General features: G+C 38.2%; 1 protein-coding gene across 2 annotated transcripts in view; it reads left to right on the top strand.

Annotated features, from left to right (window-relative positions):
- Nucleotides 1–5,759: 5,759 nt before the first annotated feature.
- The window catches only part of dlgap3 (discs, large (Drosophila) homolog-associated protein 3), a 209,489-nt gene continuing 191,074 nt past the window's right edge, over nucleotides 5,760–24,174 (top strand). For both annotated transcript variants that reach the window (XM_030147524.1, XM_030147525.1), the window contains exon 1: nucleotides 5,760–5,909. The gene's annotated coding sequence lies outside the window, so the exon portion shown is untranslated. The remainder of the gene's footprint in view (nucleotides 5,910–24,174) is intronic.

The raw sequence follows: 24,174 nt of genomic DNA on the forward strand, positions 1-24,174 counted from the left end.
TTATTGTATTGTTTTTGTTTGTTTGTTTGTTTGTTTGTTTGTTTTTTCAAAATGCAACTTGGTTAAATTATTTCAGTGTGTGTATTAGTACTTTTTGAACATTTTGAGCACAATTTCAACAATACCGTGATAATAATGATAACCGCGATAATTTTGGTCACAACAACCATGATATGAAATTTTCATATCGTTACATCCCTAATCAGTAGATGGTTTTGTGTGACTTTGGAATCTAAGACTTCAATCAAAGATCTGTAGGAAAATATCTAGTTAAAACAGAGAATGCCAAAATTCTTCTATATTATAAAATTGCACCCACTGGCAGACTTATGAAATGCTGTGATCCAGGGCCTTCTGGCATCTGCCACCAGCAAAGTTCAGACAAGTGTTAGTGAAGATACAAACAGATCTGCTGGCAGGCTGTGTGGCAGGTGGCGCAAGGCCGAGCGGTAAACTAATCTACCCTGGTGATGAATGTCCTGCCATACACGTACATGAGGGGTGAGGGCGCTTGTTGTGTCATGTAGAAAATTTGGATATGACGTCTTGACCCAGTGAGCCGATAAATATTCATTAGGCAGTCTTCCATCGAGAGAGAGCGACACAGAAAGAGGGACACAGTGTGTACCGTTACATCAGCCTCGTTGTGTAGGGGAATGGTGCGGACAGAGGAAGAGGACATCAGGAACAGAACTAGTTAATTGTCTCACATTATCAGTGACATGAGGTGAAACCAAAAGGCAACAACTTGAAAGTGAAGCCTTAGTGGAAGTTCATGTAATTCCACTGACAGCTGCCTGTGGAAGGCCGAAAAAAAATCCCCTCCATTCAAAAACATGTCAGTTTCTGAAAACGGTAAGTACTGATTCTTTTTTCCAGGAATCACTCTGGTCCAATTTGTTTTATTTGAACCCTCTAATAGGTTCCTGGTGGTGCTTTTGTACATTATCACACATTTTTAGAGGTAATAGAAGGTGTCAGTGTCTGCTATGGAGGGTTTCACTGACTGTTGTGATTGACAGTTCACTTGTTTTCTGAGTCAGAACTTCGGTTTATTGAATATTATAGTTATTAGGCTTTTTCTTAATGAAGGTTACTACTTAATTATAATATCTAGCTTAGTTATATACTCACAGTATACAACCAGCAAGGGCAAAAAAACAATAACATTTTGCTATATTTTGCTATTGCTACTACATGAGTTCATCTTACTACCTGAATATACTGAAGGACCAGGTTTGAACAGGTGGACTTTTTTCTTCCTGATGACATAGACATATTCCAAGATGACAATATCAGAATTCATCAGGATCAAACTGTGAAACAGTGGATCAGGGAGCATGAGACATTGTTTTCACATATGGATTGGCCACTACAGAGTCCAGACTTGAACCCTATGGAGAGTCTTCAGGATGCGCTGAAGAAGACTTTAAATGCTGTGGACTGTCCAACTAAGGACAGAAATGAATTTTGTGATCCTGCATAATCCCAGGAAGCCAAAACAATGCCACTGTGAATCCATCCCACCCCATCCCATTGCATCATCACAGCTAGGGGTGGTCCAGGAAAGATTTTTTTTTGATGGGGCAGTGCATTTATATAAGATAATTTTAGTATATAGTTAATATTCTTTCATGTGGTATACCAGCCAGCTGGGTAATTAGTGAGGTTGTACATTACACAAAAGATGGCATTACGTTTATGAAATAACGTCTGTATTTGTTAACATTAAGCAAATAACCAGCATTACTTGTTGGCACTTATTTGCTCGTTACCAGTATGTAGCTGACGTTTTCAATAACTTCTCATCAGCATTAGCGAGTTCACTCTTTCTTTGCCCTGTGGTCTTGTGGACACTTGTGCCCCTTTTCCACTGCATGGTACCAGCTCAGCTCGACTCGACTCGACTCAACTCTACAGGGTTTGGTACAGTGCCGCCGTTTTTCCAGGGCAATTGGTATAACCTCGGTGCGAAAGAGATGGGTGTGGTCAGTGGAGTCGAAACTGTTGTGACGTCATTTTTAGGTGACTTAAGTCTCACTCTGTGAACAGTAAACAGTAACGACAATGGATGACATCGAGGTGATGTTGTACTTGTTCCTTGGTTTGTGGCTTTTTGTCACAGAAAACGTGAAACGAGAGTCAAAACGGATACAAGTGGTGAGATGAAACACGCTTGAAAAGCAAAGAAGAGTTATGAAAGCCATACAGAAGTATGAAGTTGAAGACCAGCGGATAAGAGCTGCCAAGAGACGATGTCTGATGGAAAGCTAATGCCTTATATACAATAGATGTTGCATTGAACTTGCAGCATATGTGGACCAAGCCACAAGTAAAATGATAGAGAAAAATGTTTTTTGTCAATGTAGGATATCTGAAGACCTTCTCTGCTATCACTCTTGTCGCTGTATGGTGTTTGCATTAGACACTCATGCCTTGTTGCACGTGTGACAACACTCTGTCTGACCAATCAGTGCTGACTCAGCCTGGATAGAACCTCGCTGGAGATGGTACAAAAAAAACTACAGTTACCACGTACAACCCCCAGTGGAAAAGCGCTAAAACCGTGTAGAGTCGAGTTGAGTCGAGCCGAGTCGTGCTGGAAAGGTGCAGTAGAAAAGGGGTAATAGTTACTAAAACTCAAGCACCAAAATGGTGACAGCCAAAATGAGAACTTCAAGGCTTCAAAGTGTCAATATACAACCCAATTAGTGAGGTTTAGGTGCCTCACTTCTTTTGTACAATCCACTGGTGACAGACACCTACAGAGGAAAGGTTACATGCTAACTTATATACTTTAATGTATTGTGTAGTGATTAGTAGGAGTCACACTTAGTGAATGGCATCTTCAGTAAACCTTCTCCTACAGCTGTCATTGTATTACACATTCAAAGCCAGATTTGATCACAGTATGTGTCCAAATAGTCTTTGAACTATGCACAGTAAACTAGTTACCCCTTGAGGTGGTCATACTACTGCCGCTAACCCTTTCATCCTGACAGTGTGCATTCACTGCTAATCTCAGTAGTGTTAATAGTGAAACACAGTCACACACTGTCACTGACCATGGTGCTGAAACCAAAGGCTTTCAAGAGACTCTTTCATTTCCATATTTTGTGCCTCCTCCACTCTTCCATCCTTTTGCTAGTGACCCAGTCTTTAAGGATTTCTAAAATGCACATCAGGGAACCCATTGAGGATACACAGGTGTTCCCTCTTGGAAGTCTTTTCAGTGACTGGACCCATGGTTTAGAAAGTACTATGATGAATAGACAAATGAAAGTTGTCCTCTCTCAGAAGAATTATTGATTATTTAAAATGACCAAATACAGGATTAAATGTGTGTGTTATATAAAAAAGACCATAAAGGCTTTACACTGTAGATAGTTCAGGTGTTCCCTTTGTCTTTACGTTTCCCATATTTATGTATCATTTTGCCCATGTCCCACTTCTGTTAATAATTATCAATACAACAGTTTTATGCATGATGATGGACTAACTGTATCCCATTTGAATATTGTTTACCATAATTAGTATTTGCTCAGCAACTACAAAATGTATTGTTTTTAAAACCTGATTAAAGCTGTGTAGAAGCTGCAGAAAACTTAAGGTAAAGTCCTGCTGCACTGACTTCTAAAGAGCTTGAATCAGCACTGAATTTGCCCTGCCCATTTACAAGAAACAAAAAACAGACTGTATCATCAGTTAAACCTCAGTCCATTTGCGACCACTTTTATCTGGATCAAACACATTTAACGTTATGGCTGTAGTAAGAGCAAACTCTCCAAAAAATATTCTTTATGTCTTAATCAGACATGACATTTACAGAGTTTTGGACTATATTAGGATTATTTCTGATGTCTTATCTGTCTTTAGGTCTCTTTAGGACTACACCAAAATGAGTGTGATTTACAGATAGATACATACAAAGTTAAATAAATCATCTTTGGCAATTCAGATTCAGATGAACTTTATTAATCCAGATGGGAAATTCATGTGTCAAGAAAAGAAAGGCAACGTAAGAATGACAAATTATACTTATGGTTGTGAGGTATCAGTATCTAATCTGCCCTAGATTATAACCAATCCAGTCTTTCTTACCATTATTAATGTGTTTAATTGTTTTTTTGTTTTTATATATATCAGTTTAGCAGAAGTGCTACTAAGTACTAAGTGCATAATAACCAGTATCAGGGCCACAATTGCCCTAAAAGCATGTGCACATGGACCTGTGCATGTCATTTCACTCAACCATGGCATGTTGTCAGTGACTGACACATATTTAAAACCTAATTTAAGGCCTGAGACCCCACACTAAATAGGAAACATAAATCTAGGTCATTATTTATTTTCAAGTTTCAGCACAACCAAGCAAGCACACACAACTGTGAAATGGCCTTAAGGTCTATTGAAAACGAGTTTTTATTTCCAGTATGTTTCTCTGTGTGTGTCTGTCTCTCTCCTCTATCTTCCCCTCTTCGTGTTGACCCATTTACAGTAGCTCCCATGTAAGTTAAATGTTTGACGTGATGGCGTAGACTATGCAAAATGGGAGGTTACGCAGCTGAATGCGTCGGCTGAGGTCGTCTGAGACTCAGGTCTGCCTGCTCCTCGAACTTTATTTAAAGCTTTTGGATGAATCTGGAAACAAAAAAGCTATAAAAACCATCAGCATTTGTTCTGATTTAGACATTTTATTATAATAATTGTATAATCCTTACCCCTGGCAAACTTGGAGGTTTCTTATTGTATACACTGATTGTATACTTTACCTTCTTGAATAAAGATTTAATGGAAAAAAGTGGAGAATCGCAAAAAAAAAAAAAAAAAAATCTGCCTGCTCCTCCGTGGTACTTTCAATTAGAATGAGTTTCATTTCCAAACAAATGCTTGGAAGAGAAATAAAGCCATATTTTTCTTGACACGTTAATATTCAAATACTATAAATCAATGAATAAATGAAAGCTATGAGTTATCCTTTGTGATCCTGTAGTCTACACTTTTGTTACTTATAAGTCAATAAAATTAAAAATATCATCGGCTTCCTGATAAAACCTGCTAAGTGACATTTTTGGTTGGGAATAAAAACCTGCTATCTCCCCTATTATAGCTTCAAATTTCAGTCTCCTGTGAAAGTTGTTTACATTGCATCATAAGTACCAACATTAAAGGAACATATATATATATATATATATATATATATATATATATATATATATATATATATATATATTTATTTATTTATTTATTTTTGTCATATTTCACAGTTTCTTGTTATACCGTTTTTTGTTTCTCCTGTAAAATTTACCAAAAGTCACATAGCAGGTTTTATCAGGAAGCCGACGATATTAAATATATTGTGGTTCTGTGGTAAATACTATCATGTTGTGGAAGTATAGTGGAGTTTGATGGGATGGCTTGATGTTGAACAGCAGTCAAACCTATCACTTTTGGGTTTGCCTTTTTACGGTGCGTTCCAGGGAATCGGTAAAACACAGGGAGCGCGCGCGTCTGGTTTATTCTATTAATCGCATAGAAAATACATTAACTAATAACTAAGCCTGGTTGATTTGCATTGTTCGTTCATTGCTCCTCGCTTGTATTTAGCCCCTCCTAGTGAAGCTGAGAAGTGCCACCGAGAACACCGTGGACCAATCGGTTGCCCGTAATATTTCATTTGGGAGCCCTGCCTGTGAACCGGGAAAGAGAGAGAGAGAGAGAAAGAGAGAGAGAGAGAAAGAGAGAGAGTAGATGAGGCACCGCTGGCACTCGTTGCTGTTTCCCTATCCTCCCGTTTTTCATCACACATACAGCGATCGAGGAGCTGCGGAATAGATAGGCATGCGTTTGTGTTACTCCAGCAAATGTAACGTCCCGTGAATACGCCGTGAACGCATCTCTACTTCAAGGTAAGGGCTGGATGGAGGTATATAAAAAAAAAAGGCTGGATGTTTCTGTGCAAAAGAACACCTTTGGTATACGCAGTGCACATCCCTTGTCATGTGGCTTTTGTCTTACATTTCCTGCCGTGCGCCGTGGAGAAGGATAGGACTGTGCGTGTGCGTGTTCCACTGGCGCAGTGTTCCATTAAACATCAAACACTGCTCGGTTTGCTGTCAGTGGGGCTCTCAGCTGTGTCAACTTGACAGGGGAGGGTGTGTGTGTGTGTGTGTGTGTGGGGTGGGGGTGAGAAGTTGCGCCATTTACGAGCGCAGGTCGGACCCCCTGTGCGCACTCACACACACACACTCTGGACACACCAGCGTCAAAAAGCATCCCTCGAAACATACAGAAAACACTCGGATGCGTTCGTGATCACCGAGTTTCATTCGTGCGTAAATGTTCACCCGGGCCCCCCATCCCCCCGAAAAAAGCGCGCTTGTGCCTTGTGTGGAGGAACATGTCCCGAAGAGGAATTGGCTGTGGTCGCTGAAGTATCGCATTTACGCTGCAAAGCCAAGGTGCACAACAGCTTCATTAATCACACCAGAGGCGCGTAGAGCCAACAGATCCAGGCGCGTATAGAGCCCACAGCCGCACAGCCAGGAGATGATTCCACAGGACCACCCCGCTCAAAGAATCCTCCAGGGGTGCTGCTGTTGGCGAGGTGCACATTTATTATTCTACCTTTGTGCACATTGGGAGATTCTACACATATCTGCTAGAACCGTTTTGCTTGAACGCACGCTCTTTTATGCCTAACACTCCTTCCCCTTAACATCTGGTTTAACATAGATTGGCTCAGAATCCGCCCCTTTTCTATATGTCACACCCGTGCTGCTGCAATCCAGTCTCTGTTTTTGCATTACCTTTATGGTTTTTGCTGTAAAACACATGCTCTGGAAGAACTGAGTGTGTTATTCCAATGCACTTTAACTGAGGATGAGCTTTTTTGCTGTTGATTGGTGGTGATCCTTGGCTGCTTCTTGCTTACTGTGTGTATATATATATATATATATATGTGTGTGTGTGTGTGTGTGTGTGTGTGTGTGTGTGTGTGTAACTGGAGGAAGAGGAGGGGGGTGGGTTGCCTCAGTGGAATGTTGAGTTAATGGGGTAAGGGTGGCTTTGATGTTGTGTGCGATGTACACTAAGTAGAAGTCTGCACTTTTAGTCTCCACAACCCGATTCAGGCCATGTCCGCACGAAACAGCATCTTTTTCTATCTGATCTTTTTCAAAAAAAGTGCAATGTAAACACGGAGTCGTTTCAGGAAATATCTGCATCCGCTGAAAACGACTGATAACAATGTAGTATAACTGTATGTGGCGTTATAATGCTCTCACAAAAAATGGAGAAGAAGATGTGGAGCATGCACATAAAGCTTGCTTGGTTCTACCAGGTCTGATCCAGTATTTCCTCCTGGTTGCCCCTCTCCGTGGTAGATCCAAGAGCATGTAGTGAATATTGTTAGCTATGGTTGTTTGTTGATCATTGCAATGAAAGAGTAGCCGAAGATTTGGATTTTATAGCTGTTGTAGCGCAAGCACTACTCTGTACTGTATGTTCCAAAAAAAAAAAATTCAATTGGACTTTCTGTATTGATAACTCTTACAGTAATAAAACAATCTAAACACTATTTCAGGGTATGCAATTATAACTTGTTACCTACATGTTGCAGAAAACCCCATTTAATTTGGTTCAGTGGTCACGGAGAAATGTGGATCTTTGTAAAGTATGTCGTGGGTTAGTTTCTTCCAAGTTTGGCACTTGGATGCTCTTGACATCCATATGAAGGGAAATATTTTGGGAAGAAACAAACCCATGACATACTTTACAAAGATCCACATTTCTCCATGACCACTGCACCAAATTAAATGGGGTTTACTGCAAGATGTAGGTAACAAGTTATAGTTTCATACCCTGAAATAGCGATTAGATTGTTTAATTATTTTGAAAGTTATCAATGCGGAAAGTCTGATTGCTTTTTTTGTTTTGTTTTGTTTTTGGGGACATTCGGTAGTTTGCCGTTGTTGTTGTGAAGTGCCGTCTTGCATCTGGGGTGAAAGGTTAGAGAGGTGGGGCTATGACTTCATTGATTTAGAAAAATTGCCGTTTGGTCCTACAGACAAAGCCACAAAACCGGCATTTTCAAATTTATCAACTCTGGGACCCAGTTTCAGTCACTGAAAACACCGGTTTCATGTGGATGAAAGGTTTATCTGATACAAAACCAAACCGTCTTCATATGGACAGGGCCTAAATCAAATAAAAATCACCGCATAACAAACTAGGATGTTGACAGCCTGACCAGATTCCGTGGCTATTAGTGTGGTTATTATTAAATCCAAAGTAGGACATTACAACTCTGGCCCCGTGTGCTCTAATAAACTGTCTTCCCAGAAAATGATTGCAATGTCAGTATGTAGTTTGGATTTCCTGGTCTGGTGATTGTATGTACTGCTTCCTCTTGGTTTTCTTATACGCTCAGTTTGCAGAAAGAGCCAGAGAGCTGGTTTCCAATGGAGACATTCTAAAACAGTTGGGCCTTTCTGTCTGGACGTGAAAGTAGTGTGATGAAATTGCCGAGCTTGCTGGTGATTTTTTCCCCTTAGATTGAAGAGGGTTACATTTTGACAGGACAGTACATGTCTATAGAGACTGTCTTGTCTTTCCTGTCTTATCGAGCTATACACTGTCACCGTAAGCATCCACGTTGAATTTCCATTTAGTGCTAAACAATGCATTTTTAATTACTTGTGCTGTAGGCAGAAATAAAAACTCCGAATGGGAAACAAAACCACTTGAACTGTCTTTTGTCTAATTAAGCTGTCTTAGTTCGTTTCACTGAAAACTACTACACGCAGATAATAGAAGCAACGCAACGCATCATAATAGCAAAGTGATTCAGTCCGCAGCCTCGTTCAACCTTAAAATTAATTTTAAGCAAAAACAAATGGTGACGTGGGAGACACATTTCCTGCAGTGTGTAGGGTTGAAATTGCCAAGTCTCATTCTGGTGCATCAACACGCATTGCACAAATCCCATTATTTCTTTTCACTATCACATAAGAGGCTTGGTAATGATGTTGTGTCTTGATGGGTGCACGGAGATTAGCTGTCGTCTTGGCGTCTGTGTAAGGGTTCTGTTCTCAAAGATGCATAAGAAACACAAGAAAAGGGATGGAAAGACACAGGACCAGTTTGTTTAGGTGTATTGTGACAAAGTGGAGAATGTGGAAATATCTGAAGGGATATTGTGGTTTGGTCTTTATACCAGTTAGTGGATAGTTTGATTGAGAATGCTCAGCGGTGACTTGGACATAGAGGTACATTGTTGAAGCAGCAGGGTGTGTAAGGCAAATTAAATCACACACGTCATGATAGAACTCTTTTGCAGCTTTACGATAAAGGAAAACTATTTTATCTACAATAGAAGTCTTTCTTATAGAACCCTGTACTCTGAGTTATGAGGGGGTTTTTTTAGATAATGGAGTTTGTTGTTAGTGAGTGGCATGCAAGCCCCAGCCTTCAACCTGAAAATGAGTGAGAAACACAGAAAATGAAAGAAAAGCAAAAATGCAGAACAACAGAAAGGTTGATATTGACTAAACGGGAACTATGTCAACTGTGCCTTGAAAATTGCTTCCACAAGTTGAGGAAACACAACTAATTTGTTCGGTGATTTCACTCGGCTCCACAAAGCTCTGTGTGCCAAGAGCAAACCAAATGTGAATGCCATTAAAAGAAAAAAAGAAAAAAAAAACAAAATTTCAGATATCACACCCCATGAAGAAGGGTGCAGTAGAATAATTTCACCTCATTATAACTCCCCCTTTTCATAGACTCGTAACCCCAAGCAAAAGTTCAGGAAGTCTTTGGTTTGGGTCACATTTAAGCTAGGGGTCAGCAGCTTTTACAATGTAAAGAGCGACAAGTAACATGAAAAAGAAAAAGTAATCCTGCCTGGAGTCACAAGAAAACTCTATATTTCACTCTGAGGTGGTTACTCTGTACCTCCTACTTATGATTATTTGGGATTTTAACATTGCATTTCCATGTCAGTAATGCTGTGGGTACTCGCCTTATTGTCAGAAAATTAGTTTGGATTTAGTTGATAAATCTAATCTTCTAACAATAGGGTGCCTCCCAATGCAGTGTTGGGTGCATTTTTGAAATTATACAACTTCAGTAAAGAAAACACTTGAGATTTTTGTAATTTTTATTGATCAGGTTTTTCTAAAATGTGAAACTGTTTCAGTGTGGAGAAATAATTAGCCTGGTGGCTTAGAATCTGACTAAATGTGAACAAATGCAAACTGACTGTAGTTGAAAAAGGTGCTGAGGCAGCACATTTTGTTTGGCGGAATCTTTTTTTTTGTGTAGGCTGCACTTTTTTTTTTTTTTTTAAATTTATTTATTTTTTACAGATGACAATGTAGGAATAGCTGTAGGCCAGCAAAATAGCAAAATGTTAAACAATTATTTCCATGCGTTCTCACTGATTTTTGGACAAAGCTCAGGAAGACATTCTAAAGACCCTCATGTGGTTCAGTAGCTGTGGGTTGCAGACCCCTGACTTTAGCATATAGCCGACTATTATAAGGGTAAAATGCATGTCATTTGAAAGGGAACATCTTGTAGTTTTAATGGTTCACGTGGATAAAATCAAATCAGATCAAATCAAATTTCATTTATATAGCGCCAAATCGTGACAAAAGTTATCTCATGACACGTTACATATAGAGCCGGTCGAAACCAGACTCTCAAGCCAATTTACAGAAACCCAACAACCCAAAATACAGCCTGAACATGGCTGAAACCTCTACAATAATGCTAAATTCAGTTGACAGGGTATTTTAGAACGGGGGTTGCAATTAGTCTTTTTTTTTTTTCCCCCCAATATGGTGCAGCCCTACTTGGAACAGAACAGCATAATAAAAGTTCAGCTCAATTGGACACTTACATAGACAAGTGACCACTCCTTCCAAAGCAGAGCCAAAAAATGTAAGTGCCAAGAAGTGAGAGTGCCAAGGTTTGCTAACATGTCTTGTAATGTTATTGGATGTAGGCTTAAATGGAGAACTTCATTTGGACTCGTAAAACACTGAGAGGTATTGAAATTCTGAACATTTACATCTCAGATTTCCGTACTATTGAAAAGTGATTTTGAATCAAACCTTTCATTTTAACCCCCCCCCCCCCCCCCCCCCCCCCACACACACACACACACACACACACACACACACACACACACACACACAGTTCAAGCTGGTACTAATAGAGTATTCCCTTCCAACAAAAGACTTGTTATCATCGCTGCAGTATATCAAAGCTCCATACTGAAATATGGCTGTAGTGGGAAAGCAATAGCAGCCTGGATGACGGGGTGAAGGGGCTTTGAGTGTTTCACAGCTGCCTTTAAAGCCGACCGCCACTTGCAAGCGCAGGGCAGACGAGGTGGTGTTCTTTAAAAGAAAAACCTCTCCATGTTGAAATGCATTCATTTAAATCCAATGAGAACAATTTGTGGACGTAGTGGGCAGCTATGAGAGCACCCACACCCACATACACACATACATATTAACACAGACACCATCTTTCTCTCTCTGTTGCTGTCTCTTCATGTTGGCTTTTCACTGTTCTAGCCTTATCCCTCCTTCTGCTCTGACTCTTACAAAGCACAGTGAGTGTTAAGCCATAAAGAGGCTGTTTTGCATATTGCATATCAATAACAAATTTCAGCTCTAATGCTTTTTTTTTTTTTTTTTTATTGGGCTCTTACAGACATAACCAGTAGACTGGGAGCCACACATATAATTCACACCATGCTCTGTCATCTGTGTATTTTATGAGACTTGGTTTAAAGGTGTTGTTTGGTTGATGAAGCCATCAACCAGTCAACCTTTATGAATATTGGAGCAGGTTATTTGTCAGACATATTATTAAACCTGTAATGGGAGCGAAGGTTGAAATAAATCCAAGTGTAATAACGATGACAGATGAGAGGTAAACTCTACTTTAAGCAGATGAAAGTGAGTTTGTAGGATCAGACTGGGATGAAATGAACCAGGGGTGTGGCTCTCCATTTGTGCAATCAGGGTGCTTTTTTTTTTTTTTTTGGTTCTTCTGGTGTAATATTTGTGTAATATTCAGCACAGGTTCAAAAGGGGCTACCGTGACTGAATCATTGTCTAATTTGACTTGCTAGCTAATACCCTGCAGTAATTACCGGTATAATATTTACCTTTGAGTTAATCAGTGGACGTCACATCAGTCATTTTAAATGTTACCCATCATGCAGCGTGATCTCCCTTGCAGAGACAGCAGCGGAAGGGAAGAGATTACTAACATTATGAAACACAGACCAGCAGAGATAAAATGATTAGATGTTGCAAACATTATTGAAGGTAAAATAAGCAGGTACAGTCAGGGTTTTTGTAATGCACACAGAGAAATCTCATTCTGTGCAGGCTAAATGGGATAGCAGATGAAAAATGTGTGAGCCTCCAACTTGTACACTATTCCGTGTTCAGTCATTAGTCATTAACATGACGCAAAAGCAGTGATGGCTCTCGATAATGGAGGTTAACGTAAGCAGCAGCATGACTTACAGCCTATTACATGTGACATATCATGTGATCTTTAAACTTTCTGATAGATCCTTTCCATTTTTTTTTTTTTTTTTTGCTACCAATACTATGAGTATTAAAGGTGCAGTTTGTATATTCGAGGGGATCCATCCATCCACGGATTGTCTGGTTCGTTTAGTCCTTGTGAGGGTTGTGGGGGTACCAGAATCTACTACCTATAGGCAAAGGTAGCATACACCCAGTTCATCAAAGAGAAATTTAATATGTATTCAAAATTGTGTTTGTATTGTGATTAATCATCTGAAAAAAACAATGATCGCATTTTCATGACTGTAGAATAAGCCATTAGGCTGTATCTACAGAAGGGGTGGCTACACTGTAAAAAAAAAAAAAAACAGTAATATTGCGGCAGCAGGGGTGCTGAAAAAATATTGTAAAATAACGGAAAATAACCATCTCATAAAAATACGGTAATTTTCCATAATTAAAATACAATTTTTTTGCCCTAACTTTACATGAGATTTTGCATTTTTGTTACTTTTAATGTTTAATAAAGAATATTTACATGTTTTAAAACAATCAAATTACCTATACATATATATCAATACAGGGTGGGGAAGTAAAATTTACAATGAACATTTAGTTGTTTTTTCTCAGCAGGCACTACGTCAATTGTTTTGAAACCAAACATATATTGATGTCATAATCATACCTAACACTATTATCCATACCTTTTCACAAACTTTTGCCCATATGAGTAATCAGGAAAGCAAACGTCAAAGAGTGTGTGATTTGCTGAATGCACTCGTCACACCAAAGGAGATTTCAAAAATAGTTGGAGTGTCCATAAAGACTGTTTATAATGTAAGAAGAGAATGACTATGAGCAAAACTATTACGAGAAAGTCTGGAAGTGGAGGAAGCAACAGAAAACGTACCAAAGCTTTTATTAAAGCTCTCAAATCCAAAATCCTAAAGGATCCAACCAAATCCATGAGAAAAATGGCAATTGAACTTGAGGTAGACAACAAGACCGTTAGAAATGCAGTAAAATATGATTTGAAGATTTAAATTCTCATGACTTTCAATAAACTAATTGGTCATACACTGTCTTTCAATCCCTGCCTCAAAATATTGTAAATTTTGCTTCCCCACCCTGCATAAATATATATATATATATATATATATATAATTTTCAATGAGGCTAAGTTGTACAATCCACAGATAAAAACTGTATTTTGACAGTTTATCAGTGCTTATACATGTTATATATTCACAAAAATACATTTATTTTTGTTGTGAAACCTCCTGTAATTACACAAGATATTTGTCAATTAACAAACAAGTCTTGTTAAACTTGCAGAACAAATGCTTCTTTTACGGTTAATTAACAGTAATTTTATCTCGTTTTATTTATTTTATTTTTTTTACAGTATTAAACTTTAAATCAACAGTTTAATCTCATGAATAGAAAATAAATATTTGTGAAATTACGATACATTTGCAAATGTATTTTAACTGTATTTTTTTTGTGAAAAAAGAAAACATTTCTTTTAAAAAATGGAAATTTTATGGTTATTCAGAGTTACTGTTTTTTCGTGTTATTTTACATTTGACGTGTAAAATCACAGTCTATTTTTGTCATTTCATTTATATTTTCTTGTATCTTAAAAATACAGGAAAAATCAGTAAAATAAACAGTGATAATTCTGTTAAATTACAGATTTTTTTTACAGTGTACCATAGGTTCCCCTCACTACTTGGAGGGGGTGGTCCTACACAATATGCCTTAAACCCATAAATACCCAGAGCTACTTTTGTGTCAATTCTCAAATGAATTTTTCCTCACCATGTAACCTTTCTAAAGTGATCTTTCACCATTTATTATAATATTTCCCTCTGTATTTTGTGTTTTTTCAGTGTAAATCATGTATTTTCCTGTATTGAATTTACTGATCATGTAGATGTTCATAACAGCTCAGATTAAAGTTGAGGGATATTATATCAGAAACAGAGAAAACTGCAGAAAAAGTGACTTTTTTTTCAGAAAAATCTATCATTAACTAAACATAAACCAAGTGTCTCCATCCACTGTCACTGATCCAACTCCATGGGTTTTACTGATGAATCAATGCTGTAGAAGATGACGGTGTTTCCACAGTAACTACGGAGCCTCTTAACGTCCAAATGGGTCATATCTGATGACCATGAAAAGATGACAAACTGTATTTTACACCAATTATTTACATGTATTGATAGGATTAGTAGATCAACAGGTATTAAACATTTTAGATCAATTGATTGCTTTTGGTTGCCGCTGGTTTGGGTTTTTATGGTTTAAACTAACTCAAGTAGCAGATGCAAGGAACACAAAAAAAAGACTCCATATACAGTAGAAACATGTATTAGATTATGATGATAAGCCTTCCTTGTAAAATATATCACTTTTTTATAGTCATGATGTACTGACTGCTATTTTAAACCTCTTATTTGCTCTTGTGGCAACCATTTTTAAACAACCGGTATCTCTCTTATAACTGTATGCTAATAGGAACGTACAGAAAGTCGCCTTTAAGATCAAACAGCTTATGAAAGTCATGAGAGGAGATGCCTGCATACAGATGAAAGATTTCATCATAATCGTGTTGAGAAATACATTCAGATGAGACAGGCAAGACTGATTACAGCTACCAAATGTCACCAAATGATCAAATTATTGGACATTATGGGATGGTGAAATTATTACTCAGTACACGTTGAGAACAGAAAGAACTCACTGTCAATAAATGAGCTAGCAAGTATGAGAGAATAAGACGTTCTGGAGGACTAGCATGGAAATACGTAGTGACTGAGCACAATAATTCATGCCAGTGTGGTCAATAAAATATTCCTATAACCTATTATCATTAAACTGAGCTTAAATCTGTTTTAATTGTGCTTAATACCACTCTGACATTTCCTACGTCTGTCTGTACTAATATTAATGCTAATTTTTACTCCAGTGTCAATAGGCATTGCTCTTTCTCTCTTATGGCAAAAAGACAAACATTAATATTAAAGTGAGGCCTACAGGTCTACATCTCATGTGGGTGCATTTTTATTACATCCTTCACACATCCTTTTTCAATTGTTAGCATCCTCCCTCACATTTTCGCACACATGCCTCCATTGTTGCAGTGATGGAGCCTCTCTTGGTGGTTAATGCCTTCTTTGTATTTAATTGTTGTCACCCCATGGTAACAGGTCAACCCAACCTATAATCACTACTCATACAACGCGTTCTCGCAGTAGACGTTCAAAACTCTCATCGTGCTCAAAATGATGTAACGGAAGGAAAGACAACCCACCCAAACCCCCCACCCCACCCCCACCCGCGCTCCGATAAAAACTGTATCTGAATCGCGTTGTCGAAAAGGGACCTGAAACAGAGCTTGCAGGCGAGCAGCAAGGTTAAAGAGGCGAGGGTAATTGCTGTAACCTATCTGGGTGGAAAAATGTTTGCTCGTGTTCCTAGTGTACTCTTCTCTGATGCACTTGGGCATGAAATTGTTCCCCTTTCCACCCTAGAAAGCCCCAAGCCCGAGTCCATCGCCCATCCATAGCCAGGCGAGCTGGACTTTCTACATGTGTGTGTCTTTGTACGCTGCAGTTGTCTGTTTGTTTTTGTTGGATTGTTTTAGTGTTTATTTGTGCATTTGTGGCTGTGTTTGTGTGTTTGGGAGGGGGTATGGGTATGGGGGGGTGGGGTGTTGGTGAGGCAGGGTGTTGGGTGTCAGCTGGCCCTCTCCATTCCTCTCTAACTGACAGAATAAGTGAGGAAGCCCTGCAGTGATTATGGGCTGCACGGAGAACTGCAGTAGAGTGATCACTGAGCATTTCACTGTAAAATCAAGAGAGAGAGAGTGAAAAACAAAGTACGAGAGAGGGGGAAAAAAAAAAGTATGAGGGTAGTTGATTAGAGGACTACGGCTTAAGTGCTTCTGGAAAGGAAACCCATTCAGTGACAAGTATAACTTCGCCGTATCTGAACGGCATCGGCGTATCTAGATACAGATTATGTGGATGCGTCACACATCAGTCTAATCCCAGCTCTGGTTCTCTGTTCATTGATGAGTAATTCAGTGCTTCCTGAATTCACAATGTTATAAGATCTGACATCAATTGATCAAATGTGACCTCAGCATGAACACTTGGCAGCCTCTGGTAACTTTACTGTTACTGCTCATGATGCTTTTGGAAAAGGCTGATGCTTTGACAAGTGTGTCTAGAATAATGAAGTTAAATGGTGCACATGAATATAAAGCTATGCTGTTATATAAGGGTCAAAACACAGTGATGTCCAGTCAGAGAGTGAACTTTAATTGATTGCCATTCCAACATTTAGTTCAATATAAAGTAGCTCCTTGTTTTGGATAATCCCTTATGGTCCAACTAAAGCAAAAATTAATTTTAAAGTAAAAATGTGGGTCATTTAGCAACACTAATCTGTCAAATTGTCTAAAACAGGGGTGTCAAACTCATTTTAGTTCAGGGGCCACATTAAGACAAATTTGATCTGAAGTGGGCCGGACCAGTAAAATAATAACATAATCATATATAAATAATGTCATCTCCAAACTTTCCTCTATGTTTTAAAGCGAAAAAAGTAAAATTGTGCGATGAAAATGTTTACATCTACCAACTATCTTTTAAAAACAATGTGAATAACATGAACAAACTGATATTTCTTAAGAAAACTAATTGCAATTTTAACAATATTATGTCTCAGTTTATCATTTAAACATGTAAATTACAACTTACAGATCACAGCGGATCCACAAATACACAAAATATTTAATAACAGGCAGAATATTGTTAAAATTACACTTCAGACATTTTCAAATGTTCATATTTGTTCAGGTTATTCGTGTTTTTGTGAAATGTCAGTTTGTTTTAGTGTAAATACAGTAAAATTACAAGAAAATGTTTACATTTACAAGGATAAAAAGTTGGAGTTGTGATCATTTATAGATTATTATGATAATATTTTACTGATCCGACCCACTGCAGATTAAATTGGTCTGTATGTGGAACCTGAACTAAAAGGATTAATGTCTTCAGTGTAAATTTTGCATTTCACAAATTCATTCCAGGGGCCAGACTGGACTCTTTGGCGGGCCACATTTGGCCCCTGGGCCAAATGTTTGACACCTGTGGTCTAAAATGTCCCGTCAGAGAGATTTCGAATATAGTGTTTTGACCCATAAAACACTTCCTGTAACCAAGAACATAACTCCACTTGTTAAGGCTTTTATTATGAAAAACACTACAGATGGTTTAACTCACTGAGTGCTGTGTGTTTGTCAAGCACACTTTTTTTGTGTGTGTTTTTTTATATGCAACCGAGCTACTGTGACCAAGGAATTTCCCGTTTGAATCAATAAAGTTTTGTCTATGTCTAAACTTTGTTTGGAATTCTTGATATTTGAAAAGTTTCTGTCTGAATACCTAAGATGACACCAGGTTTAATGTACTTACATTAGTTACATTACATTTAAAGTCTTTACATTACTTTTAACCTCTCACACCTGGCTGCTCAGCTGTTCCATCTGTGTTGCCATGGCAATGCTATGCAATGCTTATAGTAATATACATATGCAATACAGCCACATAATTTGAAGAATGTCAGCTGGAAGCTCAACAAAACCAATTTTCTACAGAAAATATGTTGCGAGTCTGTTTGCCCATTTTTCCAGATCTTTCAAAATCTAGCAATCATTTACAATCTACTGCGTGGTGTAATTGTGCTAAAACAGCTGCTTCTCCAGCTTCTAGTACAGACATGAGTGAAGTTACTGTTAGGGGTGTAAGAAAATATCGTTTCTGCAATATATCGCGATATATTTAAGCGTCTTTGAGTACTTACAAAAGCGCTATATAAAACTGATGTATTATTATTATTATTATTTCATTTCACAATACTGTATCGCTATTAAAAAGTACTGTATCGATATTTGTAGGTATTTATTCAAATGCCGATATTCTGGCGGTTAAGTTTTGTTTTTTGTTTTTCTTTTTTGTTTATATTTTATTTATTATTATTTAACAGTCTTTTATTAAATAATGTTAGTTCCTTTGTTGGGATTGAACTAAAATAATGTTCTGATGTTAGTTGTGAACTAATAGAATATGAACATTTGAACAGGATCTTAAACTGTAATGTCTGTAAAACATAATTTAAGTTTTAACACAAGAAAACGTTGTGATATAGCATTAGATCCTGTTGTGATCAAATAAAAATGTGTTAAGTATTTGTGCATATTTCTGATGTAATTAAATTCTTCAAGGAAATAATCATTTAAAAAAAAGAAGCAAACAGAAAATTGCCTTTTTAACAGTATCATGATATATCGTGATATATCATATCGTGATCCTAGTATTGGGATTTGTATCATATCGCCAGATTCTTGCCAATACACAGCCCTAGTTACCATAATGACCCAATAAAACCTATAAAGTTCAATGTCTCAGGTTTCAGAAATCTGTGGAGTTTTTCCAATAACACAAACAGTGAAAGATTTACAGCCATCCAAACTGCATCTGCGCAAGGTGTGTCAGCGATGATGTCAGGATTTAAAGAGTTAAAAACTGTTCTAAGTAGTCTTAAAAGGTCTTAAAAAGTCTTAAATTTAACTTGTATTAGTCTGATATGTATATGTGTGTACACCCTCCATCACAACCACCTCCTACATATTGAGGAAAGGCAGAAAAAACATCAGACCCATATCTGTGGTTCAGTGAAACATAGAATGGTACATTTTATTGTGTCAAATGGACTGAAAATGTTAGAGCACATTCACTGAGAAAGGGATGCGTGTCTTTGTTTTCAAAGTTGCCATCTTTAATGATTGAAAAATTGATGAACTGCATGATTCAGACCCTTAATTTCATTGGACACATAAGCTCAATAAGCCATGTGGTATGTGGTATAACTGTGGGTGAACTGCACACACAGACACCACAGCAGCATGTACTTCCTGCAGTTTTATGTGTTTTACCCATGCTGCGAGGAGAAGTATGTTTGAATTGCATATAACTGTATATTCTATAGTAATCGTCAAGGGGAATGGATACAGCATGCTCTGCACTTCGGCTCCCATGACAATTCTGAGCAGGAGAAATTCAGTTGTTTTTTTTTTTCTCTACATGACTGATGGAAACCAACTGTTTCGTTGAAAACATCATGAAATGAGTCTATTTATCAAGACAGATATAAACTATTTAATCAAGTTCTAATCAAGGGATTCGTCTTAAGAGGTCATGCAAGTATATTTTATGTATTAAAAGAAGTGTTGTTTAACAAGACAATTACTAAAATACTCCATTTATCCTCTGTTGTTTTAGGACTTTGTGATAAATAAGTGTTCTCATCAAAAAAGATGGTGCAGAGCATCACGGCTGATTCGTGCAAAATCCGTAAAACAAGTCGATTGATTGGAGATGAATGATCTCTCCCCCAGTGCAGAGGAAAATGCGCATGACATTAGAAAACTGACTAGATAGATGCTAGAAGGTGCTAGAAATGATGTGTTAAAGTGGGTGTTTTTTACCCTATTTCTTGTGTTGCCTGCTTCATGAGAGATTTTTTTTACCTGAACGTGATCAGATGATGGGGAAACAAGAGGGGGATGTTAGGACGAAGAGAGCAGGGGATGATGGTCTAATGGAGTGGATGAGCAATTGCATCAATGACTTAGGATGAAGGGGTGGCAGTCATTTGATGAATGGATGTTGGAGAGGAATGGGGGAGGGAGTGAAAGATATGAAATGATAGAACCGGGCAGACTTTATATACGACATCACAGTAGCTATTCATATCATTTAACTTCTGTTCTTTCCAAAAGGTGCACAATCCGTTTTAAAATGTCTTTCTTTTTAGATTTAGATGACATTCACAGCCCTCATTTCGGTCTTCTTCTTTTCTCTTCGTTTTTTCCACTCTCTTCCTGCCTTATCCTCCCAGTTTCCTGGCTTTTGACTTTCCGCGTTCTACACTCCCCCTTTTCGTGTTCGCCTTTCCTTCCTTCCTCTTTCTTCCTTCCTCCCTTCTTACTCTTCTCCAGTCGTCATCTCCTTCTCTCCCCTCTCCTCTCCTTTCCTCCCCCATCTCATCTTCTGCATATTTCCCTAATGCCCTCTTAATATCTACTTCCATCACTTCTCTCCATTTTCTAGACTTTGACTCCCATTTTTATTTCACTACATTTGTCTAACCTATCCACCACACTCTAATAGCTGTCTTGCTTAATCCCCTACACCCACCCTTCACTGTCCTCATCTCTTCACAATGTCTGTCTCTCTGAAGACACTTTGTCACCCCACTCCCATTCCTGCTTCCCCCGTCATTCTCGTCTCTGTGTTTTTCCTTCTCTTTTACATCAAGCGGTCCCTTACCGCCGCGCTCTTGTAAGCGGGGCAGGTGGCAGTGCGAGTACATGCTTTCAGTGGGCCATGCATGCGCTCGGATTTAAATAGATAATGGCAGAGCCCTAGTGCTTGTTGGGCTGTCTGAATAATGCAGGAGATCCTGAAGGCATTGTTGCCAGGCATCACTGATGGTGACATGCATACGCCAGCTTGAAATATTGATACCAAGAGAGGATGGGAGTTTTTATTTTATGCTACAAAACTAAACTGGTCAAGATGAAGGTATGCGCCATACCAATGCCTCCTTGTGAATTCACTGCGTAAAGATTCAATATGTAATATTCTGTGTGATTCTTTGTTTTCCTGTGAGATGGTCAATCCATAGCTCCATTTCTAGGCAACCTGCCAACATCCATGATAACAGCCTGTACGCTGCTTTCTGTGCAGAGAAGTAAGGTTGGTTTTCATGTAAAAAAATCCTTATGTCCACTCTTTTGTGTCCACTCTACAGCACCAGCAATGTGTAACACCAGTTCCCATTAGTTTAGAAACAGACTCAATGCAAATATCACATAAACATACAAGCACATATATTCAACTTTTATTATGGTATGGACCATTGGTTAAAGGGGTCATACTTTGCTGAACCCACTTTTATTAGTCTTTGGTACATTTATTTACGTATTCAGACCCTAATAGTTCAAAAAGTTTGATTTTGAACCCTCCAGGTGCTGCAAAGCTATCTTTATATTCATTTTGGCAAAAATCGAGTGGATTTCTACAACCTGTTTGAATTCCTGCTTAGTTTGTTACATCTATAACTAGTTACATCATGACATTTGCACAGATAAGGTCAAGACTTAGGACGAACATTTCTCCGAGTACGACATAATTGTTTGTCAGCAGCAGCGGTTGTAGTCCATACTGAAAATATGTCCAAACTTTGAGCCGATTACCTAAAATGTTCAGTTGTTGGTTGTTTTAACGAACACAAGTGGCTGAATGGGACAGAGAAGCACGGTCAACAACCTGGAGGGGGTGGGGTGTGAAGTGGCTCATTTGCATTTAAAGGGCCAGTGCTCAAAACAACCTTTCTCATGTCATTAGTCAGAAATATGGTTGAAGATGGACCTGTGGAGTTGAATTAATGAAGAATTCAGACCCAAGCATAGCATTTACAGTTTATGTAGACCACAGGGAAATGTTTTAAAATGCATAATTCCATATAAAACAACAAAATATCACTCCTTTAAATTGGGCTGGAGCACCTCTTCTTAGGTCCACAACAAACCCACCAGAGCTCAGCTCCCTCTCCATCAGTGTCAAACAACCCTCTACTATTTCTGTAATTCAGTTTCATCGCCTGATGAACTAAATAAACTATGAAGTTGAATAAGTGCAAGATGACCCAAACACATACCCAAATCGGCTACACTGACGTGTCAGACGTCACATCATAACACATTCTAAGATCCTAGTATCTCAGTCCATCAACATCAGTGCGCTGCTCATCTAAACTATGATCTATTCTAAACAGATCCTAGAATTCTAGAGCCCACAGTAGGGTTGGGAACACTTTGTCGGCTTGTGAGCTACTTAATGACCAAGACAAAATAATCTACCACCACTATATATTAATACATATATCAGCGGATAGCTCATTAGGCTTATTTGGCATAAGTCTAACTGTTTTACTCATGCTAATGTTGTAAGTTGAACTGCATGACGCATTGTTTACTGTTCAATGTATCTGCTCTACTGCATTTTATCTTCTTCATGCAGGTTTGTAATTTGCAAATTAATAGCCTCTTATTGTTGTATCATAGAATTAAAAAGATAATACATTGAAAAGTATTAACACCCTCATTGCTTAGATATCTACTCAACCACACAGCCTTTGCATTAAAACACCCTCCTAAAAAAACAAAAAAACCCAAAACATACCATTAGTTGTGGGTAATATGAGGGCAATATAATGTAAATACATGTGAAATAAGATGCCCATTGACCGAAGGCTACACAAGGGCTCCCCCTCCTCACAAAAGCCAATTTATCCACCGGTATGGAGTAATACCACACCATTTCATTGTACTTTAAAGACAGAATATGTTCATTTCCATTGATTCCCTAAACAAGAAGTCACTTCTTGTTCTGGCACTACAGGCAGATAAAGAAATTTTGCAAAATGGCAGGCATAACATTAAAATGTAGAAAATAAGTGGAGCATTTTAAGGACCAATCTGTCAGAGTTAGGAGGATTGAATCACTAAAATAGAATGTAATATTCCTACTTGGGCTTTCATCAGTGCAGTGCATAATCACACTAAAATAAGAATTGTTGCATTTAGATTACATTAGAATGAGCTGTTTATACAGTATATATAGAGGGAGTTTTAACTGTAGCCCAGATTGAACTTCCTCGACCCCCTCAGCTGTTTCATTTTCATGTAAAGGTGCAATACTCATGTCAAGTTACAATCTTCTCAACTAAAAAGCTATAAATGGATAGAACAAAGAATTAACTTCCTGTCAGGGGTACTCATGTGCCTGCAATCTGCCACTTTACCAAAAGATGTCACTAAATATCACATATATCACACTCTTTAAGCTATGGCCATGCCACGGTTAACCCTGTAAAGCCTGAACCATTAAATAATTGACAGAAAATTCCAGTTCTTTGAAACTGGAGCCTTTATTGGTTCTTCTGAACAACCCCCACAGTTTTTTTTTTCAAATATCAATTTTCATGTATGAGTTTCAATTTTGTATCATATTTGATACATCAGGTCTCAATGCTCAAATATTATTTTTGGACCAACAAAACATGGTATAACACAAACATGTCCAAGTAATTGGTAATTCCTTTTCAAAATTGCTCGCCTCCTTCCTCATTAATGACAATCTTGTAGTGTCACTGGAAAGGCTCTCTGTGCATTGCATGTATCTAATTGTATACATCGGGTTTTTCAAGAAAAAAATGTAGAGGGCTTCAAAATTCATGTATCAAATATGATACATTTGGCATTAAAGGGTTAATGCTTGGCTAAGTTTAGATACAAAAACATCACAGATTGAGGAAAAATATGGGCTGAAATAGGAATATGACATGACACCTGTTCATGACACATGACACAAACACTGGCCGACAGGTTTGATGTTCCATCTTATTTAGCTAAGTCCCCTCAGGCTGAGAGGTTTATCCCTGTCATCACCAGAGAGGCCATGTTCCATCCAAT

Source organism: Sphaeramia orbicularis, chromosome 11 (assembly GCF_902148855.1).
Source record: "Sphaeramia orbicularis chromosome 11, fSphaOr1.1, whole genome shotgun sequence".
NCBI classification, from domain to species: domain Eukaryota; kingdom Metazoa; phylum Chordata; class Actinopteri; order Kurtiformes; family Apogonidae; genus Sphaeramia; species Sphaeramia orbicularis.